General features: G+C 36.6%; 1 pseudogene; it reads right to left on the bottom strand.

The window, feature by feature from the left end:
* LOC123955566 overlaps positions 1-8,632 on the bottom strand; it is a 135,764-nt pseudogene extending 127,132 nt beyond the window's left edge.
* Between the last annotated feature and the right edge of the window lie 9,983 nt (positions 8,633-18,615).

Below are 18,615 nucleotides of genomic sequence, written 5' to 3'. Positions count from 1 at the left end.
AACCAAGGATGTTGCTCTTACCATTGAAATTGAACATTATACTGAAGGTCTTTTTTTTTTTTAAGATTTTTATTTATTTATTTGACAGAGAGAGATCACAAGTAGATAGAGAGGCAGGCAGAGAGAGAGAGAGGGAAGCAGGCTCCCCGCTGAGCAGAGAGCCTGATGTGGGACTCGATCCCAGGACCCCGAGATCATGACCTGAGCCGAAGGCAGCGGCTTAACCCACTGAGCCACCCAGGTGCCCCTATACTGAAGGTCTTAACAAGTGCCTAGGAAAGCAGGGGAAGCATACATTCTAGGAAAAAAAGAAGTAAAACTATCTTTATTAATAGACAATATTATCATGTATACAAAAATGTCCTGGAAATCTACAAGTAGCTAAAAGAATGATTTTAGTAAGGTTATTTGACACAAAATCAATATTTAAAAATCATTGTATTACTACATACTTGCAATGGAAATTGGTAATCAATTTTTTAAGTTATGATGTATAACAGCATAAACATGAAATAATTAGGGATAGTTTTTTTTAAAAAAATACATGCAAGAATGGAAAAGGAGAATTACAAAACAATGCTGAGAGAAAATTGAAGGACCTATAATGGAGATGTATGTCATATAGATGAGAAGACTCAGTATTAAGATTTCAATTATTCCACACAATGTTGGGATACACAATTAACCCACACAAATGTGAATTGGTACAACGACTTTGGAAATCGGTTTGTCAATATCTTAAAAAGTTAAACAACATTTATAAATATTTACATACTTAGGCATTTGTCCAAGAGAAATGAAAACATATGTCCACACAGATACTTGTATGCAAATGTTTATAGAAGCGTTATTCAGAATGGCCCAAAATAGGAATCAGCCTATCCATCAAAATGCAAATAGATGAATAAACCCTGGTATAGTCATGCAATAGAATAGTACACAGCCATAAGAAAGACTCAACAATTGATACGTGCAAAACCATGAATGAATCTCAAAATAGTATGCTGCGTTAAAGAAGGTATCAAAGAAAACGTACTGTACACTTCTGTTTAAATAAAACACTAGAAAAGAGAGAAAGCAGAGCAGGTATCGTTGGTCCCTGGATGGGTTAGTGACATACCAGTGATAGGCACTCGGGAACATTCTGTGGGGATGGATTTATCCTATTTCGTTTCTTTGTGATACCTGCATGCGTGTATGCACACAAGCATATACATTTGTGAAAACTCATCGAAATGTGTACCTAAAATGGGTGCATCTTAGAGTACATAAATTATATCTCAAAAATTTAATTAAAACATAGACTAAAAAAGTAGCTTGCAATGCAGGATCTGGATTGAGAGTGAGAAGAACCATTGGAGGAGATACTTGCAATTACATGTAAATTCAGATAATGGACGGTCTTGGATTTCAGTTCTACATTTGGAGATTTTATTTTGCTCTTCATGCTGTCATAATATTAAATCCTCACATTTAGTATCCGACGCTTTACTATTGCATCATATAACCAGACATATAAGAGACTTATTTAAAAATCTAGGTATATACTAACGGATTTTACAAGGATGGATTAACTTGGCATGATAATTGAGACAGATTATCTGAGGAACTGACCCCTGTTTGGAAGTCTACTCATGAAATTATTTGAACAAACTTGGTGAGCACAATATAAATAAGATAGATTTCAGTATTCTGAATGGGGTATTTCTATACTGCGGTGATAGGTCCTTTCCTCTACATTTAGAAATATATTTTTCCTACTGTACCATTTACTGTAGGTGATAATGGACAAGCAGTGAACTTATGTGTGATTGTTATCCTACACTTTAAATTCTAAAGGGTGAAATAGTTTTATAGCTTAAAAAGCATTTTCAAGGAAAATATATATTTATGTTAGCTTTATTATAGCTCCAGTTTTAGAGATAAGGAAAGTATGCTTCCAAAAGTGAAAGGGAACGAGACACAAACAGAACTGACGTTTATTGAACATTTACTGTGTGTCACCCATTATGATATAGAATCTCTCTCTGCTGTCTGAGTTAATCCACACAACACCCTTGAGAGATAAGAAATATATGTCCGTTCAAAAAAAAATATATATATATATGTTTGTTCATAGATGATAAAACAGAGACTCAGAAGCAAATGTCCAGGCTATCACAGAATTGGTAAAGAGCAGAGCCAATGACTGAAACCAAAAGTCTGGCTACAAAATGGGTCTGTTTCACTAATCACACACCTTATGAGAAAATGTAAAGAAAATATAGCTTGAATCCAGCATTTTCCATTCCAACTTTAGTTTTCTTCGTTGTACATCTACTGGTCAAAGCTAGTATTTTCCAACCTACTGTTCATTTCAAGATAGTTTTTATAACAAGTTTTAATTAATTCTCAAGCTTGCAGATTGTTACTCATTTTATATCAACAAAGTAGTTAAATTAATATATACTTTTATAGGGAACATGATTCAAACGAAACTCAATATTGGTGATTTTTTAAATATTTAATTTGAAATCTTTTTTTCTATATACTTCACAGATTTTCTTAGAAACTACAGTCACAGAAACATTCTCTGACACAATTATCCTATTTTTTAAATTTGACTTTTAAAAATTGACTGTAGTTTTATATTTTGGGATGTGTCTGTCTTGATTATTGACACATAGCATGTTCTTTCTCCAGAGGTCAAGACAGACATTTCTTGTGTTGAGAGATGTTACAGTTTTCCTTCAAGAGTCCACAACTTGAAATTCATTGTCTAGGGTCATGACTCCAGATTTATAGTCGAGGTTCCCATAGGATGTAATCAGGGACTCAAATGAAGGCAATTTTTAAAATTTATGCTCGGAATGAATAAGTTGATAACAAAAGGTAGTCTTATAAAATGTACTGATACACCTAAAATTTTTGTGGGAATCAACAGGAAATTAACAAGGTCATTTGTTTCCACAATGCTTCATTCTACGATGAAGAACTGGGGGTGCAAATGAAGCTTAAGGAAGAAGTTTATAACGAGGCTCCTCAGTTTACACTCTCTTTGTAGGAATAACGTAGTAGAACTTGCCTTTAGCCACTAAAGCATTCCTTTAAATAGAATTCGATCTCTCATCGGTCATTGAAATACTCTTTAATTTTTAAAACAAGGTGCAAAGCTAATTAATATTTAGGAATGTATTTCTCTGAGATTAGATTTGTTCTCATTTCAATAAGCTGACAACGCCTTTCTGTTTATTACTAAGAGGAGAAAACAATTTCAGGTCTGTGGACCTAACATACTTTTGAAATAATTTCTAATGAGTTGTTCATTGCACAAGTCTTAATGTACTCTTTTTCTTTCTTTTTGGCTTTGTCATTCATGAGATTGCAGAGAGTTAAAAAAAAATCATATATAATCAGCCTTTAAACAAATGAAAAACCTCATTAATTTATCTCAAAGTTACCCAGATTTGGTCAAGACTTGTGTCATTTCCTAGAGTTTTGTTTTTGTGTGCTTGACCTCACAAAGGTTCTGATCTTACAAGTTAAATTCATTGCAGATGTTCATGGGTCAAAGTATGTTGTCTAGTGAGAACTGATAATTTTGCTAATTTTGCCTGTAGAGGGCAGTGCTTCACCAACGGAAGCAATCTTTAAGGGTAAAATTTTGGAGACTAGTGACTCTAGGAAAAGAAGCAACTATAATCCATTCTGTACTCAGCACAACTGAACAAATAAGTAGACTTTTTACTTACCATCAATACAACGATGTATTGGTAACATGTCGCCTTTATATATCTGGGCCTCTCGAAAATTTTAGAAACTAAATCCTTGCAATTTTAAATATTTTAAAACATTACTACAGGATCATATTTCTTAAATATACTATTCTTATAGAGGCATGACAAAAATTACTGTATTTACCAGGTGAAGACAGAAATTCTTCTTAGCAAAAGAATGGGTCTTCATTTAGGAAAATTCCTTAATGAATCCCTCAAAGGTCCCAGGTGAGGTCAGATGATGTAGGTGTGAAGGAGAGGAAGAGGATGTGGTCAAACTTTCTATAAAGGAAGAAAACAGACAGAGCTGTGGACACTGAAGCTACCTAGCATCAGGAGAGAGTCTGTGTTCTGATTAGTTGAAATGATTGAAATGATTCAAAATTGCTTTTAAATTATCCACTGAGTAGCCTGGGGAGGTATGTCTCCCACCTGTTAAGAATTTCCAGAAAACCCTTTTGTTCCCAGTTGCCTTGTGAGCTTGCCATTTTGGGGTAGAGCAGGGACATCGACAGATCCATTTCATGTGTTTCACTTGGTGAATAAATGAACAAATGTGGAAACAAATTGATGATTAATTATAGTTGTATGCATTCTAGGTGACCACTATTCATAATTTTACAAGTTGTGTTCTAATATGGAAAGACCACTCAGGTTCTAGAGACACTTAGGCTGGCTCCCACCTCCTTTAAATGGCCCCTGAATGTTAGGCTTCAGTGTGTTTCGTAGATTTGCCTTTTGGGGTTTTCCCTTTTGATCTTTCTTCGGGGCTGACAATTGTACTTCTACGTCCAGTCATTATATCTATAGTGTCAACTGAAAAAAAAAAGCCATTGTCAAAATAGATTAGATTACTTTATTTTATCTTACTGAGGACTATAGCTCAGGAGAAAGTCTTTCTAATTGCTCTCAACGATGCCCCCAAGCTTGTCCCATAGAGAGGCTTCTGACAGAAAGGGGAAGGGTACCTGCTTGCAAGCCGCTCTCCAAGGCATCCTTGCATGTCATGACATAAAATTTCTTCAGCTGAAAAAAATGAAGGTTTACTAATTTCCACAGAGACATGAGAAAGACCCTTAGATCATCTTAACACATTATGTTTCTATCCTCTCTGATTATTACAAAGTACTGCTTGCATGCTCCTATTTGACTGGTTTTCTGGTTCTTTCTTTTGACATCTCCTTGAGGTCACGTGAGATGGTGGTCACAGAAGGCCAGTGTCAGTCACCTACTTTAATGCTTTGCATTTTTAGGGCACTCTAGGCTGTGTCAAATTTTCTTCAGCATCCTGAAAGCGCTGGTGTGAGCTCGGAACCATAGATAAGGAAAGTCATTGCAAGTCCTATAAAAATCTACAAAAGAGGCCAGAGGCTGTATGATTCTGTGACTAATTTGCATAAACCTCACCATTTGTTCTGGAATTCGGTTGCTCAGGTGGCTGCTTTTTTCCTTTTTGTGGTCTTCCAGATATGTTCCTTATAGTTGAGTTTACTAAATAGTAGGCAAAGATTCTATTTGAGGAGACCTTGAAATGATGCTGTTAGAAAAAGGAAGAAAAAAGTTTTGGTATAAAAGACTGGGTAGGGAAGAAGTCTTAGGAAATGAAGTTCATGACAATGCTTTACATAGATAGAAAATAAGTATCAATAGTGATATGTATACTAGTATAAAATTTACTTCAGATTAGAAGTATTGTGGCATGAGCCATATGAAGGCAATGAAAAGAAATATGAATGCTATCCTGTAGCATAGCTAATATATACAGGATTATTTAATGGGTGTTGAGAAATGTGTTCTCCTGAAAATGACACTTTGATTTTTTTTTTTTTTTTTGCTTAAAGATATCACTGCCAAAATGAATGTTAAAGAGGAATAAATTCAGTAAAAGTGAGCAGAACAACACATTAACATAAGTCTTAAAAATAGTTCTGTGTGTGGGAGAGAAGATAGTTGCTCTAAACTTCATTAAGCCAATTGTTGAGAAGACATCTGGAATCTGATACTAGGGGAGGCCAAGCAATAAATGTGAATAGCTATTTTGTGTTAAAATGCAGCAGTTTAAGTAGGATTTGTTTGAACAAAATGCATTTTTTAGTACTTGCCATAGAGTTGCCTTGGCTCGCCCATGGGTCCTTGGTGTGGGGAGAGGACATCAGAGCTGGGAAGGTGAGGAGTAGGGTTTCGGTCTCCACACCAGGACAGAGACAAGTAAGGGATGGGCAGTCCGAGGCATGCTCCCCAGATGGGATCAGTCTGGATCTGACTTATACATGTAAACAATTTTTTCTCCTCCAGTATTATAAACTCATTGAGGGTACCCACCATGCATTTTCTGTATCCCTATCAACTAACATAATGGATATTCAATAAAAATGAATGAGTGAGGAGTTTCTGTCCCAAGAAATAAAATATGCAAATTTTATTTATTTTTTTAAATATGCAAATTTTATTAAAAGAAAAATAATTCAGAGTTAAAATGTGGTGGGAGCTTAAAGCATTGATATTGTGAAAAATCAAAAAGTTCATGAAAGTTTGTTTCACTTAATGAATGATTAGGCCCCATTATGGTTAAGGTGAATGAGACATAGCAGCTGCCTTCAAGAAACCTGACATCCACTGAGCCAAGCTATAAATGAGTATGCTTGTGTTTTTTTCCTGGGAATTCTGTATCTAATATTCCTTTACATAACATTAATTCATTGCTTATGCATGGAAAATGAAGAGGGTTTTTTTGGTTGTTGTTTTGTTTTTTGTTTGTATATATATTTTTATTTTTTTTATTTTTTAAAGATTTTATTTATTTATTTGACAGAGAGAGATCACAAGTAGGCAGAGAGGCAGGTGGGGGTGGGGGGGAAGCAGGCTCCCCCTGAGCAGAGAGCCCGATGCGGGGCTCGATCCCAGGACCCTGAGACCATGACCTGAGCCAAAGGCAGAGGCCCAACCCACTGAGCCACCCAGGCGCCCCTTGTTTGTTTATTTTTGCTTATCTTTTCATTTGTTTGTCTTTTAGTAAGCTCCAGGCTTAATGTGGAGCCCACTGCCAGGCTTAAACTCACGACACTGAGATCAAGACCTGAGCTGAGATCAAGAGCAGACGCTTAACCAACTGAGCCACCCAGGTGCCCTGAAGTATTACATTCAGTGATAAAGTGGATAGAAAATTACAGACCCCAAGACATTTCCACACACCCTCATTGCTACGTTTATGATATTTGCCAAAGACTCACCACAATGTCAGTTTGGAGGCTACTGTATGAGATACAGACTACAGATTTTCAAAAACCAAACCAATAGAAGGAGACTCATTTAAGAATCTTATGCTGATGCTGTCATCTTTGTGGTACCACTGCCTAAATGAACTTTCTTTCAGCTGTAGTATGGGCACAAAATAGCTCATCTTTAATGTACTTATAAGTCCCAATTCATTTGTTATTTCATTGCTCTATGTTGCAGCTTTTTACTGAGTGCTAAAGGCAGGAAGTAGGCCAGGGCACCTTCATGGCTCAGTTGGTTAAGCATCCAAATCTTGATTTCAGGTCTGGTCTGGATCTCAGTGTTTTGAGATGGAGCCCCAGTAGGGCTCCCTGCTCAGTACAAAGCCTGCTTGAGATTCTCTTTTCCTCTTCCTCCACCCCTCCCCCTGCTTGTACACGCTCACTCACTCTCTCCTTCAAATAAATAAATAAATAAAGTCTTTAAATAAATAAAGGCCAGGAAGTGTTATGGACAGTGGTGATTTAATGATGAATGAAAGAGACAAAAATCCTGCATTCCAGAAACTCCTATTCTAGTCCACCCAGAGCCATAGCTCCCTTCCCATACCATTTGTACAGCCATTCTGTGTCTGTTCCCTGTATCTCTGCATCTGTGTAGTTTGTCCGTAAAGGTCACTTATTTGTATTCCCAGGGATTCTGAATATGCATGGGTCCTTAAAGCCATCATCAACTCTTGCCTGATTGTGTTAACTCTCTCAGGTTTTATCCGTTCGTCATTTCTCCATGAGTATTCTTCTACTGCCATCAGACAACATTGTAAAATGGCTTAGATTTTTAAATATTTTCTTTTTTGTTATTTCAAATAAGCTCTTACATGATATATACAAATGAGTTTCCTTCAAAAAGTATTATCAAGGATTATACTCAGTATAAATCTCCCTGACCCTGACTCCCACTCCAGTTACAGAGCACTTTCACTTTCTGTTTTATACAACCTGCCAGTGTTTGAATCTTCTCAAGCATACATTGCTTTTCTCTATTCTGGGAAAAGAATAGAGATATTAAAAAGTTGAGTAAATATCTGAGAAAATGTGTCAAGCAAATAGACCAACAAAAGACGTTTTCAAATATTAAATATAATTTATATGAGCTATTGAGAGAACTGTAAGAAATTTAATTGAGTTTTTCTTATGCAGAGTAGAGATGATAAGAAGAAATGTTTTCCCAAGCTCATCTCCTACATAATTAGGAATGCCATGAAAAGTAGATATGTTCATTCTCTAGAATAAATGGAACAATGAACTACTCCTGTTCTTTGCCGTAGAAATTTATTTGTTGACTGAAATAAAACACTAAAATCCAGGACTTCAGGTACAAAAGAGGGAATTTTTGTAGGCGATTATTCAAATCATAGTGAATAGAATTTAGAATCTAATCATAATTGTCAAAGGCTCTTCATCAGGTAAGGAAGTTTCATCAAAACATGACTCCTGGTTTTAAGTCATGTATTTATTACAGTCCCGGTCTCCATCATTATCCATTCTGGAGTCATTTTGCTTCAAATTCCCCAGAGAAGAGGCGAAAACTTGAGATGAGGATGGCGGCTCTGGTTCAGTCATCAACAGGTCTCTGACTTTGACTTCCTTTTCATTCCTCATACTGCGTCCTCCAGAAATGCTTGCATATCTGTTTTATAATGCTTCTCCTCTCGATGTGCTTTTTTGTTTGCTTCCAAGTAGCCATATATCACGGGTATATGAGATCTTTAAAAAAAAAAAAATTGTAACCACAGTCCCAGAAGAGTGTTTGTTACCTAACGGGATAAATGGATCTGTTGGAAATGGCATCATTTTAATGAATGCTTTTCTTCCTCAAGTCATTTTCTCCGGGTGCAACCAGATGCCATGTCATGCGAGTCCTCAGGTAAACTCTTGAGGAGATCTATAGGACAAGGAATGGAATCTTCCTGCCAACAGCGAGCCCCGGCTTGTTAGGCATGTGAGCAGGCCTCCTTAGAAAAATCCTCCAGCCAGTCAAACCTGAAGATGACAGTAGTCTTCGCCAACATGTTAGCCATAACCTGAGAGGTCCTGAGTTGGAATCTCCCAGATAAGCCATTGTCAAGTAGTTATGCACAAAATAAATGATACAATAAACATCAATCATTTTAAATTTCTAGATTTTAGAATAATTGGTTATTCAACAATATAGCTAACTAGTACAGGCATGCCTGTTAAAGAAGTCACTGCAACTTTTTTTTTTTTTCACACTTACATAGTACTTTCTATGTTCCTGTTACTCTTTTTTTTTTTCCATTTTATTTATTTTTTCAGCGTAACAGTATTCATTGTTTTTGCACAACACCCAGTGCTCTATGCAAAACGTGCCCTCCCCATTACCCACCACCTGTTCCCCCAACCTCCCACCCCTGACCCTTCAAAACCCTCAGGTTGTTTTTCAGAGTCCATAGTCTCTTATGGTTCGTCACTGCAACTTTTAAAACTCTTTCTTTCATCCTATTCCATATAGCTATAAAATATATTTAAAATCAGAACTTTTTTTTTTCTGACAGGATTGAACTGCTTTAAATTCTTTTTTTTTTAAGATTTTATTTATTAATTTGACAGAGAGATAAATAGATCACAAGGAAGCTGAGAAGCAGGCAGAGAAGGAGAGGGGAAGCAGGCCCCTTGCTGAGCAGAGAGCCCAATGCGGGGCTCAATCTAAGGACCCTGAGATCATGACCTGAGTGAAGGAAGAGGCTTAACCCACTGAGCCACCCAGGTGCCCCTGAACTGCTTTATAGAGGTCATAACCATGAAAACACTCCACGGCAGGCATATTTAAATATATCTGGCTCCTGATCTTTTTTATTTTTAACAACGCCAGCAGTCAACATAACAAGTCTTATTAGTGCAGAGTTATGGAAACTTGGTCTTAGAAATAGTTCTACAGCTTTTGATTTTAAAATACCATGAATATTTAATTCAGAGGGTGTTAAATTAAAATGTATCTCTTAATTCTACTATTCCCAACTTAACATAATTTAATTTTAATAAGGTGCCTTACAATTTTAAAAAAATGGATATATTATAATTTACCTGAAAATAAAGTGATATATATGGCTAGTTTTTGACCAGCCATGCTTAATCTATTTTTTAAATCCTTTTGCAAATAGCAGCTAAGATGCACAACATTCAAAGGTAGAAGCAATCCTGTTCTAAATTAGAATGATAGACTGACATTGTAGTTCATTTCTCCCTTAGTCTTTATACTGGAAAAGAAATGCATCCTCACTCATTCTCTTAGTAACTGTACTCTCTTATTCTTCTTATTTATTGATTCAAATACGCTGCTATAGTTTTTCTTCCAATATACACCTCCCTGGAACTATCTATTCCACACTCTTCCCAAATAATATAACATATCCCTCATAAAAGAACTGTATTTTATGCCTTCTTTGGATAAATGCATTTTTTAAGAATTTTGAGGACCCGTATTTCTGAGGTACAGGTAATCACTGGAGTGAAATGTGGGTCTTATCAAATCAAGAAGAAACTCAAGCTATGGAGCCTGAGCTAGGCAGGTATTGAAATGATTTCTCTAGATCAGAATTAACAGCTCTCAGTTGGAAGCTCATCTCTCAACAAGTACTAATGTTAAATGTTCCTAGGTTGTTAGAGAAAGATTCAGCATTTTCCCCAGGAATAAATGGTTTGTATGTCTCCCAGATTACTTGTCAATAGAGGAAACCGAGAATAATAGCGGTGTTTTCTTCATCTAATTTCCTTACTATTGAAAAAACAATCTGAGTCTTCTCTTGATGATAAGGTATGCTGAAGATGCTCAGTGCCCCTTCAGTAAAAACAACAGGATTTTTATTTTTTTTCCACTCAGTCATTTTTGGGCATTTTCCATATGATGCTCAAAGTATTTAATTTTAACCACAATTAGGTATAAATCAAATCAACTTGATTTTGCTACTTAACAGCAATCTTGATTATATTTCTTATTTATGTTATTGTCAGTATAGTGCAATGTCTTTCTTTTAACATCTGTCTAGGAGAGAAGCAAATGTATCCTAAGACATGCTAAGACATACTCAGGGAAGTAAGGGCATGATGATTTAATATAAACTGACTTTTAAAAAAATTTTTAATTTAAATTCAATTTAATTAACATATAGCATATTATTAGTTTCAGAGGTAGAACTTAACGATTTATCAGGTGCATATAACACCCAGCGTTCATTCCGCTAAGTGGCCTCCTTATGCCCGTCATGTAGTTACCCCATCCCCCCAGCCTCCACCCCGCGTTTGTTTTCTATAATTAAGAGTCTCTTATGGTTTGTCTCCCTCTCTGATTTTATCTTATTTATTTTTCCTTCCCTTCCCCATGTTCATCTGTTTTCTTAGATTCCATATATTAGTGAAATCATATGATGTTTGTCTTTCTCTGATTGACTTATTTTGCTTAGCATAATACCCTCTAATTCCATCCCTGTCATTGCAAATAGCAAGATTTCATTTCTTGATGGCTGAGTACTATTCCATTTTATATATATATATATATATATATATATATATATATATATATATACACATTATATATATATATATATATACACACACACACATATATGTATATGTATATATATACACTCTATCATCTTCATTCATCTGTCAATGGACATCTGGGCTCTTCCTATATTTTGGCTATTGTGGACATTGCTGCTATAAACATTGGGGTACATGTGCCCCTTCAGATCACTATGTTTGTATCCTTTGGGTAAATACCTAGTAGTGTAATTGCTGGGTCATAGGTTAACTCGATTTTCAACTTTTTGAGGAACGTCCTTACTGTTTTCCAGAGTGGCTGCACAGCTTGCATTCCCACCAACAGTGTAAGAGGGTTCCCTTTCTCTGCATCCTCTCCAACACCTTTTGTTTCCTGACTTGTTGATTTTATAAAGTACCTTATTTTATTCAGGGAAAATAAATGTCCTTTGAAAACATTGCTGCCACCAAAGCCTAGTGATATTGCCCCACTCAAAGTTAAATACTTCATTTACTTAGAATAATGTGTTCTAAACCAAAATATTTCCTTATGTGATTTCCCTTTCCCTTTTCTCAAGGTAAAATAACCACAGTCATATCTCTTAGAAATAATGTAGTATTATTGCTCCCGTTTGGGGTTGAGAATACTAAAGCTCTGACTGATTAAGAAATATAAGCACAGGAAATTCTTCGATGAAGAATTTCATCTAAATGTGTTGAGTGCAGTTGTAGGTGATGAGAATTTTGCTCAGATTTGAAATCATTGCTTTTTTTTAACATTAAAAAGACATCTGCCTCTCAGTTGCTTACTTGAGTCATGGTCAGTGTCTCTTCCCACCTGCCAGCAGCCCTTGGGTACGACATGGGGTCACTGAACAGCAAAGGACAAGAAGGAAGGAGGTAGATGCAAGATGGAGGTACGGACAGGACTTTGGAGAGGGGACAATACTGGCACAGGGGCCAACATACAGAGCATTTTCAGCACTATTTCCAGAGGAGTTTGTTCCAGAACATCCAAAAAAGTGAAAAGTCATGACATCTCATGGTAATCTAACTGGGAATTAGAAATTTGGGAGTGGAAGCATGAAGACCATCGTGACCACATCTGTACATACGTACTGGAGTGTTTATGATATGTTATGGATAAGGTGTAACGTGCTGGGGATGAAAGCTATATCAATAGTGAGACAGGATTCAGATGGATAAGCTATACATTTGTTCAACTTAATGTGGATAAGTATATGAGACCGACCCACTACCCACTGTCACTTTCCTCAGCACAACTGCATTAATCATTTTCCTACATAATATTATTATCTCTGCTTTGGACAGAACTAATACTAAAATCACTAATATGAATAACACTTTGGTATGTTGTAGAAATAATATTCATTTTAGTCCTTAAGTTCTTTTTAAAAATGTCTTCGTGAAAAATTTGTGAATTCTTATTTTCAGGAGAAAATTCTTCAAAGATGAATCTAAGTTCCCTTTAAAAATCAGTTAATGATAAATACCTAAGCAAATTTCTTTTCCTTTTTATTAAAACATTTCTTCTTAACTCCAATAAGAAATTAAAATCAAGTGCACTTTCAATAGGTTCCATTTTGTTTTATCTTAAACATCTTAAGTTTTCCATTATTCCCAAACAGTTAAAGGTTAAATGGGGTGTACTAGACATAAGAATAGCTAAATACAATATCATAAGGGCTTAAATAGAAAAATGTTCAGTTGGACAAAATCTTCACTTTCTATAGGTCTTCTTATGGAAGAAGCCTAAAACGTCTTATAGAGATTCAGATACTTGGGGTTAAACTTACAACATACTCTATTCACTTTTGCATTTCTTAAAGGGCAAAGTATGAGCTAAATTTATTTTGAGATTTTTAATATTTAAAAGTCTATTAATAATATTCAGCAAGACAATGGAATGTATATTGAGATGGCAGCAGGAAAAGAAATCCAATGACGTATTGGGCAAGAATATTGAATTATGGATCCTAACATATTCTGGATTTTTATAAGACTCTACATCTATTTATTGAATAGATAAAAACAACCGGGTAAGATTTTGTGGCAGGTCAGAAAGATTCCATACATTGCTGGTCTTATGAATCATGCAACCAAAGAAGCAGGACAGACTAATTGAACAAATTAACTACATTTGGACAAATGAAATCATTTATGAAGAAAAAGAATGAACTGTAACCAGAAGGGCCAGAGAACTCTCCCTTGAGGAAGCGCTTGTAGGTGAACCCTCAGGGGTGAGGCGGAGTCACACCATGTGAGATGGAGACAGTGCAAATCATGATCCAGAACAGCTACTGGCTTTTAATGTTCAGTTGGGGGGAGGCTGATGAGGCCATGGAAATAAGGAAGTGGGGAAAGGTAACTGAAATAAGACTGGAATTACAGGCAATGAGAATGTCAAGGGAGGAGAGCTTAAGAGATGAGGCAGCCTTGATCAAAACAGACGGTATAGAGAGATGAAGGAAGATGGATGCTGGTAGGTCACCACTCATTTTGGTGGCCTGAACATCATCTGAAACCTCAGCATCTGTGACTTACAGTTGATTGAGGGGAAATACACATCACTTTTTTTTTTTTAAGATTTTATTTATTTATTTTAGAGAGGGAGAGAGTCAGGAAATGACAGATGCTGGCAAGGATGCAGAAAAAGGGGAACCCTCCTCCACTGTTGGTGGGAATGCAAGCTGGTGCAACCACTCTGGAAAACAGCATGGAGGTTCCTCAAAATGCTGAAAATAGAACTACCCTATGACCCAGCAATTGCACTACTGGGTATCTACCCTAAAGATACAAACACAGTGATCCAAAGGGGCACATGCACCCGAATGTTTATAGCAGCAATGTCTACAATAGCCAAACTATGGAAAGAACCTAGATGTCCATCAACAGATGAATGGATAAAGAAGAAGTGGTATATATACACCATGGAATACTATGCAGCCATCAAAAGAAATGAGATCTTGCCATTTGCGACAACATGGATGGAACTAGAGGGTACCGTGCTTAGTGAAATAAGTCAATCGGAGAAAGACAACAATCATATGATCTCCCTGATATGAGGACGTGGAGATGCAACATGGGGGCTGGGGGATAGGAGAAGAATAAATGAAACAAGATGGGATTGGGAGGGAGACAAACCATAAGTGACTCTTAATCTCACAAAACAAACTGAGGGTTGCTGGGGGGAGGGGGGCTTGGAAGAAGGGGAGGGGGGTTATGGACATTGGGGTATGTGCTATGGTGAGTGCTGTGAAGTGTGTAAACCTGGCAATTCACAAACCTGTACCCCTGGGGATAAAAATACATTATATGTTTATAAAAAAATAAGAGATAAATAAAAAATAAAAAAAAAGAAGGGAGGCTTTGTTTAACCTGTAATTGTGTCAGATTAAATGGGTTAATACCTTCTGTCTTAGCTTAAATATAAACTCTGGATTTGGGTGTTGAGAGGAATAACATTCTAGACTAGCCTCCAACAGACTTGAACTTTTTTAGGCTGCTTACTTAACAAATCCGTGGGGAGCCTGCTTCCTCCTCTCTCTCTGCCTGCCTCTCTGCCTGCTTGTGATCTCTCTCTCTGTCAAATAAATAAATAAAATCTTTAAAAAAACAAAAACAAACAAAAAAAAAACCCAAGAACAGTTTGAAAACATACTCAGATACTCAGACTTTTTGATGAAAATTATGCCAAGATTGTTCATGTCAGTCACCACAAAAATTAAGACTAATTTGAAGTTAGTCGGGAAGACCTAAAATTGCCAAATTTCTCAAAATTCAGTATTATTTGTTGAATTAAATGAATTAAATGAATTAAATTAAATTCTATTAATTATTAACTGCTTACCATTTCATTAAACATTTAATAACCACTGTTTTATGAATTAAGATAATTTCATGACATCACTGAATTAGTTCATCAGATTTATAATTTTCCATGATCATGATTCTATTATAATTGTTTTCAAAATCAGATACTGTAGTAATAAAATAAGTGATAGAGTTCATGATTTCTAATACTAGAATTATTTGATTAAGTTCAATAGGAATTCTGAATATAATAAAGGTGACAATTAATAGCTGATAATAAAAGTGGACAATTTAATAAATGATTTAAAAGACTGAGTAGCTCAGGTCAATAAAAATTAAATAAGATTCCCCCACTTCATTTTTTTTTTACATCCAAGTAAATTCCAGATGGATCAAAACTTTTAAAACTAAAAATATATCTAGTATTCTTGCTTTAGCTCCAATATGTAAAAAGCTAGGAAGTTGTTATTCTCATCCTTACAACAAGAAAAAGTTGGGCAAATGCAAATTGGCCACCTTTCTAGGACTCATCAGGTAACTGAACTCATGGGCAGACTGATCCTCCTGACACATCCAGATACAGAAGCCCAGATCTGGCTGTCTGGATCAGAGTCATTGGAAGTCATAATCAGGGAGGACCAAACACGTGGCCATTTCAATTAATTGTTGGCGACTGTGTAGGCTTCAGTGAAAGACACAATGAGTGAGCTCTTAGGGGGCTCTCACACATTCTTCACATTAAACACCTGAGAACATGCCCTCTCAGCTCTGACTGGTTGAGAGAAGAGCCATCACCATGAAAGAAACCCAGAGCATTTCCAGCCAATGCTTAAAAGGATGTGTCATATGGGAGGCAGGAGAGAAAGGACTGTGCCTGAGCTCAGTTCTGAAACCTTTTCTCAGTTGGGAGAAAGCAATTCCTCCCTGCTCACATTTCAACAGGGGATAGGGCTTTAAGAAAATAGACTGGAGGGATGCCTTGGTGTTGCTGTTGGTTAAGCATGGGACTCTAAGTTTTGGCTCAGGGTGTGATCTCAGGGTTGTGAGATCTAGCCGTGTGTTGGGCTCCATGCTGAGTGTGGAGTCTGCTGAAGTTTCTTTCTCTCTTGCTCTGCTCCTCTGAGTCTCATATGTGTGATTTCTCTCAATCTCCCTCTACCAAATAAATAAATAAATCTTAAAAAAAAATAGACTGGAAATGCTAGAGCCAGGAAGGGCAATAGGAGGCTAGGAGAAAAAGCTGTAGATCTAAAAGAGGGCAAGAATCCTTTGTGAAGTCTGCTGCACAAAAACAGGCCCACTAAATGGCTGAGAATTATTCAGAAGTTTACAGAGTGTTCCTCCTTTCTTCATTCTAACATCACACCAGTAGGGCTCCAGTATAATAATAATGAGTTACAGTTAAAAGAACAGCAAGATGTAGACTTTCTTTGGGAAAAAAGTATTTCCATAAGCCAAAGTCAAGCATACAGATGAAATCAAGACTCTGGAGAAAGACAAAGCCTCAGATAGTCACAGTTAGAGTAAACATTAAACCTGGGCCAACTGCTAGTCAGAGTAACATAATACTCACACTGAGGACAGTTTACCACATTTGTTATTTGATACATGTCTGGCTTTCAAAAAGCAGAGTGACACAGCTTGACAAAAGGCAAGAAAAAAAAAAAAAACACCATGAAGAGATATGGCAAACATGAGAATCAGGCACTCATTCTGGACTTATCACAGAGAATTTAAAATAACCACGAATAACACGTTAAGAGAGCTGATTGAAAAGGGAGACAACATGCAGAGACAGATGGGTAATATAAGCAGAGAGAAGGAAGTTCTAAGAAAGAATCAAAATGGTATCTTAGGAATAAAAAATAAAGGCAGTAACAAAAACGAATACCTTTGTCTGGCTCATCGGTTGACTTCACATGACCAAAGAATACGTGAACTTGAATGTGGGTCAACAGAAACTGCCCACAAACAGAAATGTAAAGAGAAGAAGGAAGAATGAACACACTAACAATAGCAACAAACCCCCAACCATAATAGCACAGAACTGTGGAATACTACTAAAATGTGTAATTTCCCTATAAACTGGAGCAGAGGAAGAAGGAATAATGAAGAACAGAAAAAAAAAAAATTTGGAGTAACAGTGGTGGAAAACTTTCTAAAATTAATGATGGACACTAAACCACCTATCCAGGAATCTCAGAGAATACTGAACAGGATAAACACCAACAAAGACATAACAAATCATATACTCTTCAAACTAAAGTAATCTAAAGAAAAAGACAAAATGTTAAAGGACATTAGGAGTCGGAGAACATTTCCCATATGGAAGTACCAAGACAGGAACGATGCAGACTTCTCGCTGAAAACAATGCAACTGGAAGACAGTGGAGCAGCACCTTTCCAGGACGGAAAAGCATAAAACACCCACAACTCTGTCAACGTAGGATTCTGTGCCAATAAGTATATATTGACAATGAATATGGTATAATGACATATGAAGACATAGAAAATCTGAAATAAATTATCACCAGAAGGGGTCCCTCAGGCGGAAAGAAGATGATACCTGTTGAAAATATGTAGCTAAGGGGGCGCCTGGGTGGCTCAGAGGGTTAAAGCCTCTGCCTTCGGCTCAGGTCATGATGTCAGGATCCTGGGATCGAGCCCCACATTGGGCTCTCTGCTCGGCGGGGAGCCTGCTTCCCCCCTCCTCTGCCTACCTCTGCCTACTTGTGATCTCTCTCTCTCTGTGTCAAATAAATAAATAAAATATTTTTTAAAAAAAGAAAATATGTAGCTAAGGAAGGGAAAGAAGATTGGAAATGATCTATATTTGGGGATAAGTTTTTTGCTTGCATTATTTTCAGTGGTTATAACATTTCCGTCAAAATCACAAAGCAAATTCTGAAGAATATGAGTGGTTACATATGGGTTATATTGAATTTTCAGTTAGTAACTTCTAGACAGGGGCCACATTATAAGGATTTCTTTTTTTTTTTTTCCTTGTGTAACATTCTTTTCTACTTTTTTAAAAAAACTTGTTTTGTTTATTTGCTTTTCATAATTTTTAAAAGATCTTATTTATTTATTTGACAGCAGGAGACACAGCAAAAGAGGGAACACAAGCAGGGGGAGTAGGAGAGGGGGAAGCAGGCTTCCCACTGAGCAGGGAGCCCGAAGCAGGGCTCTATCCCAGAACCCTGGGATCATTACTTGAGCCGAAGGCAGAGGCTTAATGACTGAGCCACCCA

This window comes from Meles meles, chromosome 13, assembly GCF_922984935.1.
Source record: "Meles meles chromosome 13, mMelMel3.1 paternal haplotype, whole genome shotgun sequence".
NCBI classification, from domain to species: domain Eukaryota; kingdom Metazoa; phylum Chordata; class Mammalia; order Carnivora; family Mustelidae; genus Meles; species Meles meles.
The sequence above is the reverse complement of the archived record's forward strand: the minus strand, read 5'-3'. Positions and strand labels throughout refer to the sequence as shown.